Raw genomic sequence first — 18,852 nt, forward strand, 5'->3', positions numbered from 1 at the left:
GAGGCCAATATCCTGGGGGATTACTGTGTATAAGTCGCATACGTCTATTGTAACTAGAACATCCTTAGCATCAAACAATATTTGATTCATATGTTCCAGGAATGTCCAAAAATCTTTGCAGATGTATTCTTCTTTCATCATTACTTTTTTAAATTCATAATCTACATATTTAGTGCATGCTGACATGATAGAATCTCTCCCATCCACTAAAGGGCACATAGGAGGATCTTCTATACTTTTATGCATCTTAGGATTCCTGAAAAAAATGGGAATCCTAGGTGTTAAAATATTTAAATAATTAAATAAATCAATATCTATCCGTTTGTCTAAAAACATATCATTAATCTGTAGAAAAATATTTTTATAGGCATAATTCAATTCATTCAAAGATACTTGCTCATAAGTATCTGTACTTAAAATCAATTCCATTTTCTCATTATAAAAATCATTATCCATTATAACTGCTCCTCCCCCCTTATCTGGCTTCATGATCCTTATATTTCTTTTCTGTAACATTTTTAATAATTCTAGCTCCTCTTTACTTAAATTTGAAGGATATTCAATTTTTTTATTAATTCTATCTAAATTCTTTAACTGATTTTCACACATTCTTTCATATATTAGAAGCTTAGGATGCAGGGGGGGAATTATATATACTTGGAATGTTAAACTTATGTGGTCCATTATAAATCGAATCCTGGTACATTAATGAAAAATTAATTTTTCTCAAGAACAATTTCATATCAGTAATAGTTGAAGTGAAATCAAATGTATGAGAGGGTACAAATGAAAAACCCTTTGACAACAGGTTAGCGACTTCCTGATTAAATTCAATTTGAGTAAAGTTATATACTTTAAAATCGCCAGAATGATTCACAATAATTTGTCGCAACCTGTTGTCTTTATTATTATCAATTCATCATTATTTCAATTCATCCCAGTTTAACTCCATTCCCCACAACATAGATTGGTCCATCCTAAAACACCTCCCCCTAAACAATGCTGTAAGCACTTTCAATAGCATCTTCATGAATACTCTAAACTCCATAGCTCCCTCAAGAAAGATCAGAGTAAAATCAAATCATGCTCCCTGGCTCTCCAAAGAGACTAGGTCCCTTATGAAACAAAGAAATTGTGCTTGGAAAACCTGGACTAAAACTAAACAATCACATTTTTTTTCAAAAATACAGGCAACTGAGGAACCTTGCAAAAAACATACAACTAATGACAAAAAGTTATACTATAGCACTGCTCAACTTAACAACAAATCCAATCCTCAAAAATTCTGGTCAACTCTCAACAACATCCTCTATCCTGGAAAGCCCTCTAATCCCCTCCCCATACCCTAACTCCTCCGCTCAGGAAACAGCTACCCTCCTGAATAAACACTTTATCTCTTCCATCCAAAATCTGCTAACCTCTAATCCAAACTCTACTTCGACACCCACCCCTCCAAGTCCCACTAGCACAACTTTGTTTTCTTTTGAGCCAGTTCCCATCAAATCTCTACTACTCAAGCTAAAACCTTGCTCTTCTTTCATTGACAATCTATCTCCTACATTCCTCAAACTTGCTGCTGACTCAATTACCTATTCCATATCTATACTAATTAATCGATCTATCCTGGAATCAACTGTCCCCACACTTTGGAAATCTTTCTTCACTATTCCTCTTCATAAAGGTGGAAACTCCACTGACCCCTCAAACTACCAGCCCATTGCCATTCTGCCCCCCCCTCCAAGATATTAGAAAAATGTATTCACTCACAGCTTCTCAATCACCTCCTAACACGCCACTTACTTACCCCTACCCAACATAGATTTCGTCCTCACCACAGCACCACCACTGCCCTCCTCTCCTTCACTCATATCATTGCAGAGGCCCTAGACAACAATAAACTCATTTCCTGTCTCTTCCTAGATCTCTCCAAAGCCTTTGATACTGTCTCTCATCCTCTACTACTATCCAAACTAGCAAATCTCCACCTATCCCCCTCCGCACTTGCCTGGTTTAATAGTTACCTATCTGGCAGTGAACAGTCTGTAAAATGGCTCTCATCCTCCTCACCTTTCCTTCCCATCTCCACTGTTGTTCCCCAAGGCTCCATCTTGGGACCCCTTTTGTTTAACATCTTCACCAATGATCTTTACACCTCATGCAAAGAATCCTCCCTTATTCAGTATGCCGTTGACTCCACACTTATATCCATCTTACATAACATTTCTGAACTACACTCCCTGACCCAACAGGCCCTACTATCCACTGAACAATGGCTCTCTCACAACCTATTGATCCTAAACCCCAAAAAGACCAAACTCCTACTTTTCCTTCCCTATTCTCTTTCTTATCACAAAACCTCCTTTTTTATTGCATCTTCTAACAATACAACTGTCCAACCTGACACCCACACAGCTCCTAGGGGGTCATTATCAATGACGAATTAAAGTTCAACGTACACACATTCCAATGTATAAAAAAAAAACAAACCAGAAACTAGGTCTGCTATATCGGAACAAAAAATTACTAACCCCTGAATCTAGACTTACCCTGGGCCAGGCACTCCCCCCCCCCTCCCTCTTATACGCCACCCCAGTTCTTACCAATATCCAGGCCTCCACTCTAAACAAACTCCAACAGACTTACCATAAAATAGCCAGATTCATTACTAATTCCCCATGCAACTCACACCACTGCATTTCTTTAAACTCTCTTCAATGGCTTGAACTTCCCCAATTTCTGCTATCTTATCAATTTCATATGCTACACTTTATTCTTTATAAAGCCTCCTTCTGTCCATCTCTATTTTTCCTTAGTCTCCATCTACATCCCATCCCCAACTCTTCATACTTCTAACCAACATTTACTTGATATCTACCACACAAAAAGGTCAGTAGGCAAACTACTGTACAAACACTCCCTTGCCCATGCTTGGAACAAACTTCTCCTTGACTTACTTTCAATCTCCCCCACCTCACACATTAAAAATGAACTAAAAGCTTATTTTCTCAATTCCAGAACCTGCCCTTGCCATGACCCTACCTAGTCTTCCTTCCCTTTATGTACCCTCAAAAGGACCATACTTAGTACCTCATTACACCCCTCTCTCCAATGTGTCTGCTATGCATTTGCATAATTTTATACAAACAATTTTTATTGTTGACCTATTGAACTATATCAATGTAAAATTGTTACTTAGCTTCTTTTTAATGCAACTTTAACTTTAAGCATGTAACCCAACATATGTGAATCTTTTTGCTATAACTGCTATTATATCAATATTGTTTAAAATTGTACTTGTGTAAAATGTACTACTGGACCTTTTCTCCTCGGGTCTCCACTGAACGTTTGCCACAAGCCCAGTTGGACAAACCCGGTTAACAAATGTAAAAATGTTACTGGTAAATATCTGCATAGTCTGGTACCTTAGTCTGTGATAGGATTGCAGTCATGGCAGTACTGTGAATTCTACTCCAGGATTTACGTATAAGTACATTTCATTGCTGTTTACACCAGCATAAAGTTGCATTCCAGTTGTCTGGTGCATTAATCTATGGTGGAATTGCAGTAGTGACAGTATTTTGAATTACACTTCAGGAATTGTACTTTTGTACATTTTATAGGTTCATAGGTATATACTGCACTAATCATAATTAAAGCCCTTAAAAGCCTAGCTGTGTAAACCAAATGTGACTGACAAATTTCATTTATTTTTTATTTTTAGAGGATGATTTACTCACTGTCTCTGTCCATCAGAAACATAGGAGCCAGATCAGGAGTGAATTTCTGATTACCCATTTGTGGGTCCAACTTGCTGTTAAATAGGTACAGGGAGGAATTCTGCTTCATGTGAATTAGGAGCCTGTTCCAGAGAATGGGAATTCTCTGAGGAAACACATCTATCTCTAGCATATCATATTTATGTTGAAAGCAAAATTTAGGTATTTTACTCTAGTAGTTCTACCGCTGTTTGTTTTGCAGATATGCAAAAGATTAATCTAAACAGGGCTCAGGGATGCATTGTATGCCAGACAAAGATCACATCTCAGAGGTCTGTATGAAACCAAGTAAAGAGGCAGGACTTTGAGGCAAATCAAAGCAGGACATTGTGTTTTCTCCCTGTATTCTGTTTGTAAGGAACTTTTGTGAATGTTCCAGTTGCTGCATGTGTCTGGTGAAGTACATTCCAAAGTAGGCATTATATTCTATGATGGGCCTGATGAGGGCCAAGTACAGTGGTATGATAACATCTCTGGACCTAGATGCCATGCCCTTGCTTATAAGTTGAGCAACATAGGAGGATGTTCTTACTACATTGGACACATGCTAGTCAAAGGCTAGATTACTTTATGAGTTCCCAGATCCTTGACTAGTGAATCAACTTTCAAGGATGCTTTATTGATGATGTAGGTACCCAGGGTAGCTGACTTCCCAAAAGGTATTATAATGCATTTCTTGGTATTGAGTTTTAAACCATGGCTTTAATACCAAGCACTTGTCTGTATTCGGCCTTCCTGAAAAGTGTTCTCATCTTGGGGGATTCAATGACTGGTTCCAATTGTCGATCATCTGCAAACCCACATATACTGAGGCAATTGCATGTAACCTTCCTAAACCACAAAGACCTCCTAGACAAAGTACACATAAACAATACACTCAGCAGCCCCAAATGCACTCTTTCAAAACAACACCCAGATTAATACATAGAGGTACAGCTCATAGAGCTCTACCTCTAAGCCACCACACAATCAGACATTCTAGTCATTGGATACTCCATTGTGACACACTGATGTCCCTCTCACCAGGCTGAGTAAGGAGAAAGTTACGGTCAGTTGCTTATCAGGGGCTAGGATCCACCACATTACACATGCACTCAGGTCATTGGATCACAATTGCCAATATGACTCAGCCATAGTCCATGTGGGAGTAAATGACCTGAGATGTACCTCCCTAGACTATATGAAGAGATACATCATAGAGCTTTCAGAATATATCTCTCAGGCTGGTAAGAGCCTAGCATTGAGCAGCTTTTTAGCTTCTCCAAGGATGATGCCACAATATGAACAAAAGATGATTGACTTTAATAATTGGCTTAGTTTCTGGTGTCATTCTAAGGTGTGCAATATTTGTCAGCATGGAAGGCGATAGTCAACAGACTACTCTGCTTTACCAGGAAAGTTCTGCACCTCTCCCCTCTAGGTTTTCAAATAATAGCTAAAACATTGTCTTCCCCCATAGTGCCCTTTTTAGGCAATGCCAAACTGAAAGTACTTCTGACATAGCAAATAAACCAAAAAAATCTAAAGGTATTACTGCTCAATGCTAAGAGCCTAAACAAAAAAAACTTCAACTCCCCTAGTGATGTGGACATCCTCCAAGAGGGTCTCACAGAAACAAATAATTGGTGCTAGAAACATGGCCTCAAACTGAATGCCAAAAAAAATGCATCATCATCCCTTTTGGGAAGAGTAACTTCCCCACAAATGATCACATTGATAATAAGCCACTAAGCACACAGTCAGTTGTGAGGGACTTGGGTTGATAGCAAACTGACTTTTGACCACCATATTGCCTCCGTTGTACCAGAAAGCTTTCTACATGGCCCACCTCATTAGTAAGGGTATCTCATCCAGGGACAAGGTGGTCATAACATCCCTGTATTCTTCCCTTATAAGACCTATTATTGAGTACAATGACCCTTTCAGCATGTACCTCACAAAGCACATGCAGCAGCTAGAGAGACCACAAGGGTTTCCTCTCATGGAGAATCCAGGGCCTCAAACATCTCCCCTACACAGATAGGCTAAAACCCATGTCTTTGTCTTTCTGATTTTAGACTATTTCTATGACTGTTTCTAGTTTGCAAACATCTACATACTTGGTCAGCCAGAGGCTCTTGATATTGGCTTTGACTTCCAAGAAGTAAATACCAAAAAAGAGAAAACAAGCAGAGACCCATAAAGGGACTCTGCTAGTGACTGGCCTCTTTGTGGAGGTCATATCCCTTATCCTAACTTCCTGGGTCCTATCTGAGAGCCAGCTAGCTATCCAATGTGTAACATAGGGGCTTATGCCTATATCTGTGAGTTTGTTTACAATGCCTGAGTGGTATATGGTATCAAATGCCTTATCCAAGTCAAGGTAGGCAGTATGCACCATTTTGCCTTCATCCATTGCCATGGTGGCCTTGTCAAAGAATTCTGCCAGGATGAATAGGCATGATCTGCCCTTGAAAAAAAACAAACTGGGTTGGATCCAGTGTGTCATAAGGACATGGAAAACCTTCAGCCATTTCCATGATAATTCTTTCCATGACTTTGCATATGAGACTAGTCAGACTTGTGGATCTCATTCTATGAAACACAGTAAACATCAACTTTTTTAAAGCATAGACAAGAAAATACCTAAAATATATCTGGCTTTGTACATGTACAACTCCTGGATTAGAAATGTCCTGCCCTTGTTTCTCCTATGTTTTCTAAGAAGAATATCCTCAGTTATTAGTCTAACATTTTTTCCTTGTCCTCTACTTCCAGCCTCCAGTGAAAACTGGTAGTTTTCTAGCTAGTTGGACTATCCTGGCAATCAAATGCAACAAGTAAATAAATAAAATTAAAAAAATCCTTTTTTAATAAACAACAAAAAAGAACTTCTTTGTTTTGATAAGATTTGCTTGCAATTATCCCTAATCTGAGTTTATTTTTAAATGTAAACAAAAACAAATTAAGAGGACAGTTTAAAGAAAAGTAAATATTTTGATAATTTCACTAAATCTAAAATAGCTGTATCAAACAATTTATGTAAAGGAGAAGGAATTTTATGTTAGCAAGCCAATAAATGTAGAACTGTAAAGGGGTTGAACAAAGTTTATTACTTAACTGAAATTGGAAATATGCTAAATGATGCCTGGACCTATGAGAAGGTGAAAAAGAGCTATTTATATTTTAATATTACATGGTCACATTAGAATATCTGCCTTTTGACTTTGACATATTCAAAGTTTTATATAAATATTAGAACATAACTCATTACACTTGTCTAGTGTTTTATAGGGTAACCATTTTGAAATGTTAGGACCCGCGAGAGCTAGTCATGAAACAAGGAAACTGTATGACCGAAAGATCAGACTTGCATATGTTAAGTCTGAGATGCCCTTTTCTCTGAGGTATGGTTCATCGATTGGTACTAGGCTATCGGCCCTAGGGCCTATACAAGCCTAGCCATAACAATTCCCTGGCTATTTCTTCCCATACTATTTACTTCCCTGGACCCCTGTCTAGAAAGGCAACTGACATGATCCCCGGGGTGAATTTCCTTTCTCCCATCCAGTCATCAAGGTTGATTTTGAAGAGGGCCAAAGAGGTGCTCTGCTTGACATGTATAGGCAGTCTATTCCAAAGTCTGGGGAGTCTTTGGGTCAGGAACCTATCCCTCCAGCATGTTTTGTTTATTGTGATGACAAGGTTTAGATCCCTGGAGCGTGTGGCTCTGAGGGATTGGGATTTCTTTAAGTGTAGCATGTCCAACAGCTCTGGGATTGACATGGCCTTGTATGTTAAGCAGAGATCACCTCAGAGTAGACGGTATGTGACAGAGTATAGCTGGAGTTTTTTAAGGCGGTCAGCATAGGGCATCTGCTTTAGGCCTGTGGTTCTTTTAGTGAGGTATTTCTGTGGCCTTTCCAGTTTTTGCAGATGTCTTGAGAGGTACATACCAAATGGGGCGTTGTATTCTATAATGGGTCTAATGAGGGATGAGTACAGTGGGACAATGACCTCCTTTTTTCTGGATGAAAAGCCCTTAGTGATGAGGTGTGCCACACAGAAGGATTTCCTGACTGTTGTGGCGATGTGGTTATTGAAGGTGAGACCACTGTCCACCTGTGTCCCTAAGTCTCTTATCACACTCTCAGTGTTTAGTGTACTGCAACATATGTGGTAATTCATGGGTACATGTTTTTTCCCAAAAGGAATAACTATACATTTCTTGGCATTGAGCTTGAGCCCATGGCTCTGGCACCAAGCATCTGTTTCTGTAAGGCCCTTTTGTAGAGTATCAACATCATTTGGAGATTCAATAATGGCTCACAGTTTGCAGTCATCTGTGAACTTTGTTAGCCAGAGTCCCTTAGTGTTGGCCTGTACTTCAGAGAAGTAGATGCCAAACAAGAGTGGTCCCAGGACTGAACCCTGAGGTACTCCACTTGTCACTTGTCTGGAGCTGGATTTGGAGTCAGCTACTTTTACAGTGTGGGTTCTGTCAGTAAGCCAGTTGGCAACCCATCGAGTGACATAGGGATTAATGCCCAGCTTAGTAAGTTTATCTATGATTCCAGAGTGGGGGATGGTGTCAAAGGCCTTGGCGTGGTCCAGATAAGCTGTGTGGACTGCCTTACCCTTGTCCATGGCTCTGGAGACTGATTCAAAGAATTCAATCAGGTTCAGGAGACAAGATCGGCCCTTCACAAACCCAAACTGGGTGGGTCCAGTGTTTTAAGGTTGCCAATGTCTTTGTTTATAAATTCCATGATAATACATTCCATGGCCTTGCAGATCAGGCTTGTCAGACTGATGGGGCGCTAGTTCCCGGGATTCAAGGAGGATCCCCCCCTTGTAAAGTGGGATAACTGTAGCTGTGCGCCACTCAGTGGGCATGAAACCTGAGGTGAGGGTGAGATTAAACATGACACTTAGGTGAGGTGCCAGTTCATTTTGTAGTTCATGTAGTACACAGCCCGGGATATTATCTGGTCCCATGGATGCTTTAGTCTTAGCTTTGGAGAGTGCGTTTTTTACCTGTGTGGCCGTTATTTCTGGAATTTGGCAATCTTCCAGTATTGAGATGGGCCATTTAGGGGGTGAGAGGGGGGTGAAGGTGGCACTGAATTGATCTGCCAGGATATTGGCAATATCTTTGGGATCAGTATATTTAATGTCACTCTGTTGTAGCTCAGAGCAGATCTGAGCATTGCCATTTAGATTCTTGACATAGTTATAGAATGCCTTGTGGTTGTCTTTGGAATCTTTGGCAGTTTTATTTTCATAACTAGCTTTGGAGGATTTTATGAGGGATCTCAGCTTCTTACTGAGGCTAGTAAGGCAGTTTTTTGCATTCTGGGATTTTCCTCTTTTCTGCAACAGTTTCTTCCATTTGTTGTAAAGTTTGTTTTGTGGCAGGGGACCACCAGATGGCTTCCTTTTTTTGGAGGAAAGCATCTTGGTTCTATTTGGGATGGCACGATTTATGCATGAGTGGATGTGCTCATACAGTGCCTTAGTGTAGGACTCAACAGTTGAACTTTCAATTCCCGTCTGCATGGGTGTCATGATGTTTGTAACTTCTGACTTGAGTAGCATGAAGTTGGCTTTGGAGAAGTTTTTTATGGAGGTTTCCTTACTGGCGGGTGAGGGTGGGATGTGGATGTTAAGGATGATTAGCTTATGGTCTGACCTGACCAACGAGGTGGTGACCATAGATGTGGAGCATTGATTTGCCATGTTGGTAATGACCAGGTCTAGGATACTGGAGCCCCTGGTGGGACTATAGATTAGTTGATCCAGGGCATTTGAATTTATGAATTCCAAGAACCATTGGGCAAAGGTGTTGTTACACAAGTAGTTTTCCCAGTTAATGGCAGGGTAGTTGAAATCACCCAGTATTAGGGTGTTTGGTTGTATATTAATATTTTCCAGTATGTTTAGAAATGTGTAGTGAGAATCTTGGGGCATTGTGGGGGATCTGTAGCAAGCTACAATTTGGATTGCAGTCTTACCTAGTGTCAGTTGCACCTGGAGAATTTTAGACATGTTGTGTTGGGCAACTAACATGGTGGTGTGAACATCTTTGGTGAATATGGACACTCCTCCACCTTTAGTGTTTCGATCCTGGTTTGGTGGCCAACAAGTGTAGTAAGAGTTGTAGCCTGGTATTGCAGGGGTGCTCTCTGGAGCCTTGAACCAGGTCTCAGTTACTGGTGATTTCAGAGTTGGTGTATGTAAGTTGAGGGGTGTGTGTGGGGGGCTTGCTTTCCCCATGGAGTGTGCAGGGGGTCTTGCCAACCCCCTGCAAAGAGAAAATTAATAGAAAAGAGTGATTTTCTACATTCAGTTTTCTCCAGGTTTTCAGTCGTTTTCTTTCCGCCACTCAGCTGCCTCACAGCAAGAGGTTCTCCAGTTCTATCCTCGGCTGGTGTGCCTTCTGTGCGGAGTCTGAATGTCCTCCCTGTGGTGACGTGGATTTCCTCCATGTGCTCCGGTTTCCTGGCACATCCCAAAGACATGCTGTAGGTGGATTGGGCACTTTAAATTGGCCCTAGGTATGAGTGCGTGTGCCTTCTGTGGAAGGTTGGGTGCTGGGCTGGAAACTTGACACTGTAAAACTCCATTGCCAATCATGAGCAGACATGTGATCCGCTGTGGCGACCCCTAACCAGGAAAAGCCGAAGGAAGAAGAAGAACTGGTGTATCCAGTAATAGTTGGTCAGGCATTTGTAATGAAGCCTGCATCAAATTTGATGAAACTTTGATAAAGGGCACTTGTTACTATTTAAAATGTACTGTGGAATTATTAAATAACACAAATAAATTTTGTTTTGATTACGAAGACCTCTTCATGTTCATTGATATCAGTTCCTTGTATAGCAGTATCGAGCACCAGGGTGATCCCAAAACCTTGGAGTAGTTATTAAAATTTCACTCACCTTTTCTGAGTCTTTAGGAAGACCATTTTATCTCAAGATAAATTTATATTGGCAAACAGTATGTCTTTGCTTGAAGGGAAATAGTATCTGCAGAAAAGGTGTACAGCCGTGGGTACTCCCATGACTACCACATATGCAGCCTCACTTACAAAGAATGAAGTTTATAGCTTCACAGTGCATTTAGGTCTATTAATGTTTGTGGTGGTGGGGGTTTCATATTTCTCTGTTAGTGATGAAATTAGCAGTGAAGAAGAAAATACAACAGAGACATAGTTATTTGTTACATGAACTATACCTTCTATTAAGTGCTGATACTCAAAACTGTCATTAATAAAGTATAATTTCTAGATGTAATTCTGTACACATTTAATTATTATGTTATCATGTAGTGCTTTGTCCTGCAAGCCTGTGTTATCAGACATATTTTTTTACATCTCTGCAGTTTGCCATTTTGCTAGAAATAAAAACAAAGTATCCCTATCGGCTGTTTTATAAAGGTCACATCAATTGCATCGAGTATAGTCTGTTTTAGTGATATGCTAGTTGATAAACAAACATGCTTGTTTAAAACAAATTACTCCACTCATATTTTGAAAGGAGAACTAGATGAGGTAAATAAAAGAAAAAATGATTGGGATAATCGGGTCATTGTTATCAGACAGCAGTAACAGTTGCTGATTAATAATATTGTTATTACAACTTACCATAATAAACCACAGGGATTTATTTCACAGACTGAAATTCAGTTAAGGGAAATTAAAGAATTATATAAAAATGTTATGTATTGCATTCTAACATAATTACTAATAGACATTTCTTAACATATAAGTGACATCAAAGAGCTGCCTGAAAAAAAGCAGGTTTTAAAAGGCAAAATACTTCTCCATGCATAATAATTTTACATACCCTGAAACTGAAAAATAATATTTTTTCTTTATTATGCTGATTACTGCACCAGCTGTATTATTTGTCGCATTTTGCACTTGTTTAAAATTTTATATAGGTGAAAAAGAAAGAGCCTTGTAGATTTGAATTACAGAACAGATGTACTAATTAAGTAAGGGTAAATAAACTAATACCCTCTATAAACATCCAGGAGGAGCTGATCATTCAGTTACTCTCAAGCATAACAGTTTGTAAACAAATTTCAATGTGTGAGAAAAAGATCCTGGTGGGAGATTATACCGATGATCTTTTGTTATACATAATGAAGTGACAGATTAAATATGTATAATGGCATTAATGGCAAGTTTCAATTAAGTCTTTTTTCACCTGCCATGCAACTAGCTATCAGAATAAAACCAGTTCCTCCATCCTACCCCGGATCTACCTACCACCTCTCCTAGTCTCCAACAGGCTTGCTGTGTTAAGGTTGAAGCCAACAAGGATTATTAAGGGATTCAGGAACTACAGGTCATCCTTGCTGCTGTGGGATCTGGGAATAACCTGTCTTCATTGCCCCCTTCCATTGCAGTCCATTATTTCCATGGGCTGCTCTCCTCTATAGATCATGCCTGCACACTGAGGATGCCAAGATAACTTCCCCAGAAAATTATGCCCATCTCTTCCTGCCAGCGCCTCAAATGCCTGAGACTCCAATTGAACTTGGATCACCTGGGCCATGGTTAGTACTTTATTCTCTATGCCACGATGCTGGCTACTTTACTTAATACTGCAAACAAAATTGCTCAGGCATAATAAATCTTTTTGGAACAGGCATTGGCATGTTGCTTTCGAAGTTTACTTTCAGTCAAGCCTTATTTAAATAGATGAAGATATGAAAAATTTTGAAAACCTTTTTATGGATGGTAACTGGTGCATCAGTCAAATCAGGTTCAGTGGTGTGTGTGTGTACATACAACACACACACACACACACATATATATATATATATATATATATATATATATATATATATATATATATATATATATATATATATATATATATATATACATACACAGAGAGAGAGAGACAACAAAACATAGTACAGAGGAAATACCAGCCTTAAAGATAGTAAACATTTTCCTTAAGGAAGAACAGACAAAGAAAAAAGGAACAGTACTTTTATAGGAACGATATCAGCATACAGCTTGGTAAAGTAGCTTGCATTTTTATCGTGATCAGTGCTGTTAGAGTAAACAGCACCGATCACGATAAAAATGCAAACTATGTATGTACCACTGTTCTAGTCACTGTCACTGAATGTGATCCATTTATGGATTATTTACTTTATTGTAACTTACATGGCTTTTTATATGGAAAATAGAAAAGTATATATTACGTGTTACATACATGTATAACTTAGACCTGACAAAGCTCTGAAAAGGGTGAAAGCAGTCATGTTTTGTTCTTACTTTAAAAAACATGGGTTAAACAAGCAATACCTGCTTGAATTCTGTGTTCTTGTTTTTAATAAGAATTCAAGGTGATATTTAACATGGATCTTAAATTAGTATTTATGACAACATTATACTTTACCAGGCTGTATGCAGATATATCACTAGCCAAGCTAAAGTTTTTACCATGTGATACCTTAAACCTCCTGTAATAGAGGCCCATGGGATATATGTAAATCAAACCGTAAGTACATCAAGTGTTTCAGCTTTACAGCTTCTGAACGTCTATGACTTTTTACTGTTTTCATTTTAACTCTTTGTGAATATATTCAGGCCAATAAAGCCAAGCCCCACTAGGTGTAAACATGAATGTTTCAGTCTTTTTATGACCTCATCAGCACAGCATATGTGGACTGCTTAGCTGTACTTTAGAAACACAGGGTCTTTATGCACAGCTGATGTCCATACCCACTAAGGTGTTTGCAAAATATCCCAACTAACATCCAAACCATAGAGTAAGAAGGTCACTCTGACAAACCAGTTAGTAAAAGCTGCAAGAAAAATCTAGCCAAGCTCAAGTTTTCATTGTGCGATAACTTAAACCCCCTATGATAGAGGCCCATGGGATATATGCAAATGACCATTGAGGACATCAAGTGTTTCAGCTATATGGCTTTTGAATGACCATGACTTTTTTTCTGTTTTCTTTTTACTCTTTGGTTTGGATGTTCGTTGGGATTTTTTTTTTTTCATTTTGTGAAAGCTGTCATACTTGTGCTGTAAGTAACATTATATAATTTGATTTTACAAGTATAGTTGAGGTCAGCCTTTTTTGCCTCATTTACTATACTGATTTTTGTAATACTTATATAAATGCATATTTTAGGATCACTTTTAAATTCAGGCACTGCTGTAATTTTTTATTTTAAACAATCAAAGTGTGCATGCTGGAAAGCACACATACACCTCCCAAAGACAGCAATTGTAGACCGCACAACACTGCTGCTGAGGGGAAGGTTAGGGCATACTTCCTGGGAACAGTTTGATGCTGTGCCAGAGTCCTCTATTTCTTCCTTGATCCTGGGCATGCATCATCTTGAGCTTGGGACAATATACAACAGGTCTGGTAGACCCAGTGAACAAAGAGAGAAGCTAATGGCAGATGGCGGTCAGCTGTGGGGAGGGGGAGCAGCTTCCAATGTGGCATACAACCTGAATATCAGCAGGTATATCTTTACTTTAATAACAGCCTTGCATTACATGTGAGATCAGTAGAAAGATATCACTGAGCTTTGCTGCAGCCTTGCAGATGGAATATTCACTACATTATTCATCATCACTGCACCCGCGGTGGTGGTGCTGCGGTAGCGTTGTCGCCTCACAGTAAGACGCTGTCCGGTTCAATTCTCAGCTAGAGCATCTTCTGCATGGAGACATGCGTGAATGGGCGTACCTTCGTTGAAGGTTGTGCATCAGGGCTGGTAACTCGGCACATAAAAATCAGCTACCAATCATTAGCGGACCGGAGTTCTGCTGTGGCGACCCCTAACCGGGAAAAGCCGAAAGACACAACAACAACATTCATCATCACTGCAGTGAAATGGCTGGGTTTATACATGCATATAATGAAAAAGCTAAGAAACTCTTTCAAATGCTAATTCTGTGTGAACACATCACAGTGATGCATTCAGGCTGACCAATAAAAATAATTGACAAGCAGCCAGCAGATAAGGAGGTCAGACAGGTAAGTGCAGAAAGATAACTCTCATTCTTATCTACTTCCCTCCAATCTCTTCACTTTCTGAGCTAGTAAAATACTACATCAAGATTTGTTTTGTAAATCTCCTCAACCTGCCTCTAATTTAAGACTTCTGTATTTCACATACATCTACTTCCATTTCACTCTTCTTTTTCTACACTTTAATCCACATTTCCCTTTGCATTCATATCTTCCTTCACTCACCCTCTCTCTCTCTCTCTCTCTCTATATATATATATATATATAAACGTATGTATATGTGTGTGTGAGTGAGTGTATATACAGGCAGTCCTCGAGTTATAGATGACATATAGATAAGAATGGTCTGCCTGCAATGTTGGAAATAATGTGAAAATAAATAAAAACCTTTAAAGTTGCTCAAATCTTAGCTTAAAATGAAGAATTCTGTTGTACTTTCCTTTTCCCCATTCGTGAAGCTGCTCACATGTCTTGTTAGATCAGTTACTTCTGCCTTCACAGAGAAAAAGAGATCCAGTTGGTTAAGAGATCACTGTGTTGGCAATTTGATTGGTCAAGATTGCTGGCTTGTACAGTACAGAGTACTGAAGCAGTTACTGTACTGTGCAGTAGAACGGGCAAATGGCATTGCGGCTCACTAGGGTCTAAATGACAGTAGGAGGTCTGGGAGAGGTCTGAAAGTTCAGAGAAGAGTGGAAAACATTAGTGGGTGATGTCTGTAGTACAGAAATGTGAAGTGAAGCTTAAAAGGAGGCAAGTTTAACATTTTTTTTTTGTATGGAACGTTCTACTGTACTGTATTGCAGTACAGTACAGTAGAATGTTCCATGTATGTGTTTCGACTTGCATACAAATTTGACTTAAGTACAGATTAAAAATGGGGACTTCCTGTAGTTTTATATATATATATATATATATATATATATATATATATATAATCTATGTATATATACACACACACATATATCATGTTCTACTTTGACTGAAAACAATACTTTACCTTTATTTTTAATGCTCACAACTGTGTTCTATCACATGTGCCACTCTCAAATGTTTAGCATCCTATCGTCATAAAGTATTCAACCTGATCACTATTTTCTCTGTTAGAAATTGCTGGATCTTTTTATTTTACATTTTTATTTCATTATTTGTTTATAGCATTATAAATTGCTATGACTTTTCACTTTTGCATTTTCATCTGACTACTGTATAATTATTGTCTGACTTTTTATAGCTAAATCTCATCATTGTGTGATAACTGTCCTAGTTTTTGGTGTGCAAACCAAGTTAGACCTCAAAAAAGGTTCATTGAGATCGGTTTGCACCCTGGTTAACAAATATAAAGAAAAGAAACAGAATAATGTATGGTTACTCCTTTGAAATGGCATAAATGCAAATGAGTATTATGTGAATACAGTAAGCATGACTAATGTGATGCTTTGATGCAAAGAAAAAGGAAGCTATCCACTTCAGCAGACATAAAGAAACAAAAGAGAATATTGTTATTATTTGTTCTACATAAAAATTATTGTTTTGAAGCTACGTGAAGTACTCAGGTTGAGGTTTGTAAACAGTATTAAAGAATGATTTTATGGTCATTGATAGGGTGCAGTCAGTCAGTCTACAGTTGTTCACATGTTGTACCAGGAACCACACAAAAAGAAACAGAAAGAGCTTGTTAAATGGGATCCCCTACACTACACTGACACACCACAAAGCCGACATCCAAAACACTGACACCAAAAGACCAACAACACACAATACCAAAAACTCACAAAACCAAACACCATAACACCGACACACAAAACGTTAACTACATATTACACACAACTATATATGCACTAACCTTAACCCTAACCCTATGGTCCGACACTACCACACACTTACCCTACCCGCACCCTAACCCTAAGTCCGACACTACCGCACACTCACCTTTCCCGCACCCTAACCCGAAGTCCAACACTACCGCACACTCACCTTTCCCGCACCCTAACCCTAAGTTTGACACTACTGCACACTCACCTTTCCCGCACCCTAAGTCCGACACTACCACACACTCACCTTTCCCACACCCTAACCCTAAGTCCAACACTACCGCACACTCACCTTTCCCTCACCCTAACCCTAAATCCCTCACTATCGCACACTTACCTGTCCGCACCCTAACCCTAAATCCCTCACTATCGCACACTTACCTGTCCGCACCCTAACCCTAAATCCCTCACTATCACACACTTAGCGAATCGCACTCACACATTTCCCATGTCGGTGTTTCGGTTGCTGGGATTTCACCTTGTCAATCATCTGTGTCATCGGTCTTCTGGTGTCGGTCTTTTGGGCGTCAGCTTTGTGGCGTGTCAGTCTAGTGTAGGGGACCCATTAAATGTACCTTCAAAGGGATGTTGTGTTTGAGGAATCACTCTATAGAAGTTCAAATATCACATATGCCTTTTTTTTATTCTAGGAATGAAAATTCTTTCAGAAATAAGTTGTGTAAGAGTACTTCTGCAGAGTTAGAAACATTTCAGAAGAGTTTAAGGGCAGAAGAAGGAAGTATTAGTTTCTCAGAAATAGCAGAAATTAATTTAACCACATTCACAAAGAGGTGACGAGTTCAAAAATAGAAAAGTAATCCAGGAATTGTATGCAGGATGCATGATGTATCTCTGGGAGAGAGTATAGGATAATGCAGACTGCTGAGCACTCATATAGATTCATCAACAATCAGAGTGGAAAGAATACTTACAGTGCATGGAGTGCCAAGATTACACTCCAGTTACAGGAAAAGATATAAAGAATTCTGATTAGGTCTCCAAGCATAACCCAGTTATTGGGTCAGATTCCAAAGGAGTTGCTGTCAGTGTAAGTCTGGCTTGATTCTAAAAGACTTGATATCAGTGTAAGTGATTTATTTCAGTGTCAGATCTATCTATAAACAGGCTTACACTGGGGGCCAGATTCTAAAACACCTGCTCCCAGATTGCTCTCAGTGCAAGTTTTTTAGAATTGAGGTTATTATGTGCTCAAGACATGGATGCTAAGGAATTCACCTTTACAGCAAATCTAGAGAGGCAGATCTTGGCATCTATGTCGAAAACACATAGCAAGGATTATGTCTGGAGACACAATCATAATTCATTGCAATGCATGGAACTTTATCTGCTTCATGTACAAACAGTTGTACAAACAAAGAAAGAGAAAGAAAGTGTAGAAGTGCAAAGCATCTTTCAAAGCCAGTAAAGCACTTAGCGCTGTCAGACAGCAGCATACCTATCAAGTTCTTTGCTTTAGAATTTTGGACAAATATAAAAATAATGTGTGAGGGGGAGGGTCAAAGGATCAAATTCCAGGACAATTTTTAAATATACATCCACTAAAAAGTTAATAGAACAACATATTTTGCATCAATGTGCATTTTTAGGAATAGTAAGGAATATGACAACATAATGAGTGTCATTATTGACTGATTATAATGATTGTATATTTACCATAAAATCAAAGATTTTACAATGGACATGGGGAAAAAAATAAGAGGCAAAATCTGAGACAGCTAAGACATGCAGCAGGCAGAAATGAAATGCCTTCCTGGCAGAATGTAAAACAGTTCTTAAAAGCTGTTAGACACCATTCTGTCACACTTATTTTTTATAAGACTCCTTGAATGAAGTTCTAACTGCTTTTAAAGGTTATTTTGCACTCTGTCAGTGTTCTTTGCTGGCTGGCACTGTCCCTAATGTGTGACATGATTGTGAAAGTGTGTAGTGGTACATAAGAAACTTTTGTTAAATGCACCTAAGTGCTATTATGATTGGGTCTTGGATAGGGAAGCACTTAACAGGTTTAACTTTTCCCCAGTATTGGAGCATAATGATGGTACTTCATGCACTTGAAACATGTTGTGTGTGTAACCCAATCATACCAGCACTTAGTGGTGCCTAACCAATGTTTGCTAAGTCCCCTTAAGTGATGTTATTATAGAGTCCTGGAGACATTGCTGGCTAGCAAAGAAAGTAAAACTGCTTTTAAAAACCATTAGAACTTCACTGCGCCACATGTATAAACAAAAATTATGGCAGATC

General features: G+C 38.9%; 1 protein-coding gene across 1 annotated transcript in view; it reads left to right on the forward strand.

Moving 5' to 3' along the window:
• Positions 1–18,852, forward strand: part of LOC122789044 — a 3,657,207-nt gene that overhangs the window by 3,636,249 nt on the left and 2,106 nt on the right. The window lies entirely within an intron of this gene.

The sequence above is a fragment of the Protopterus annectens genome, chromosome 14.part0, assembly GCF_019279795.1.
Source record: "Protopterus annectens isolate FY-2018-M chromosome 14.part0, PAN1.0, whole genome shotgun sequence".
Taxonomy (NCBI): Eukaryota; Metazoa; Chordata; order Ceratodontiformes; family Protopteridae; genus Protopterus; species Protopterus annectens.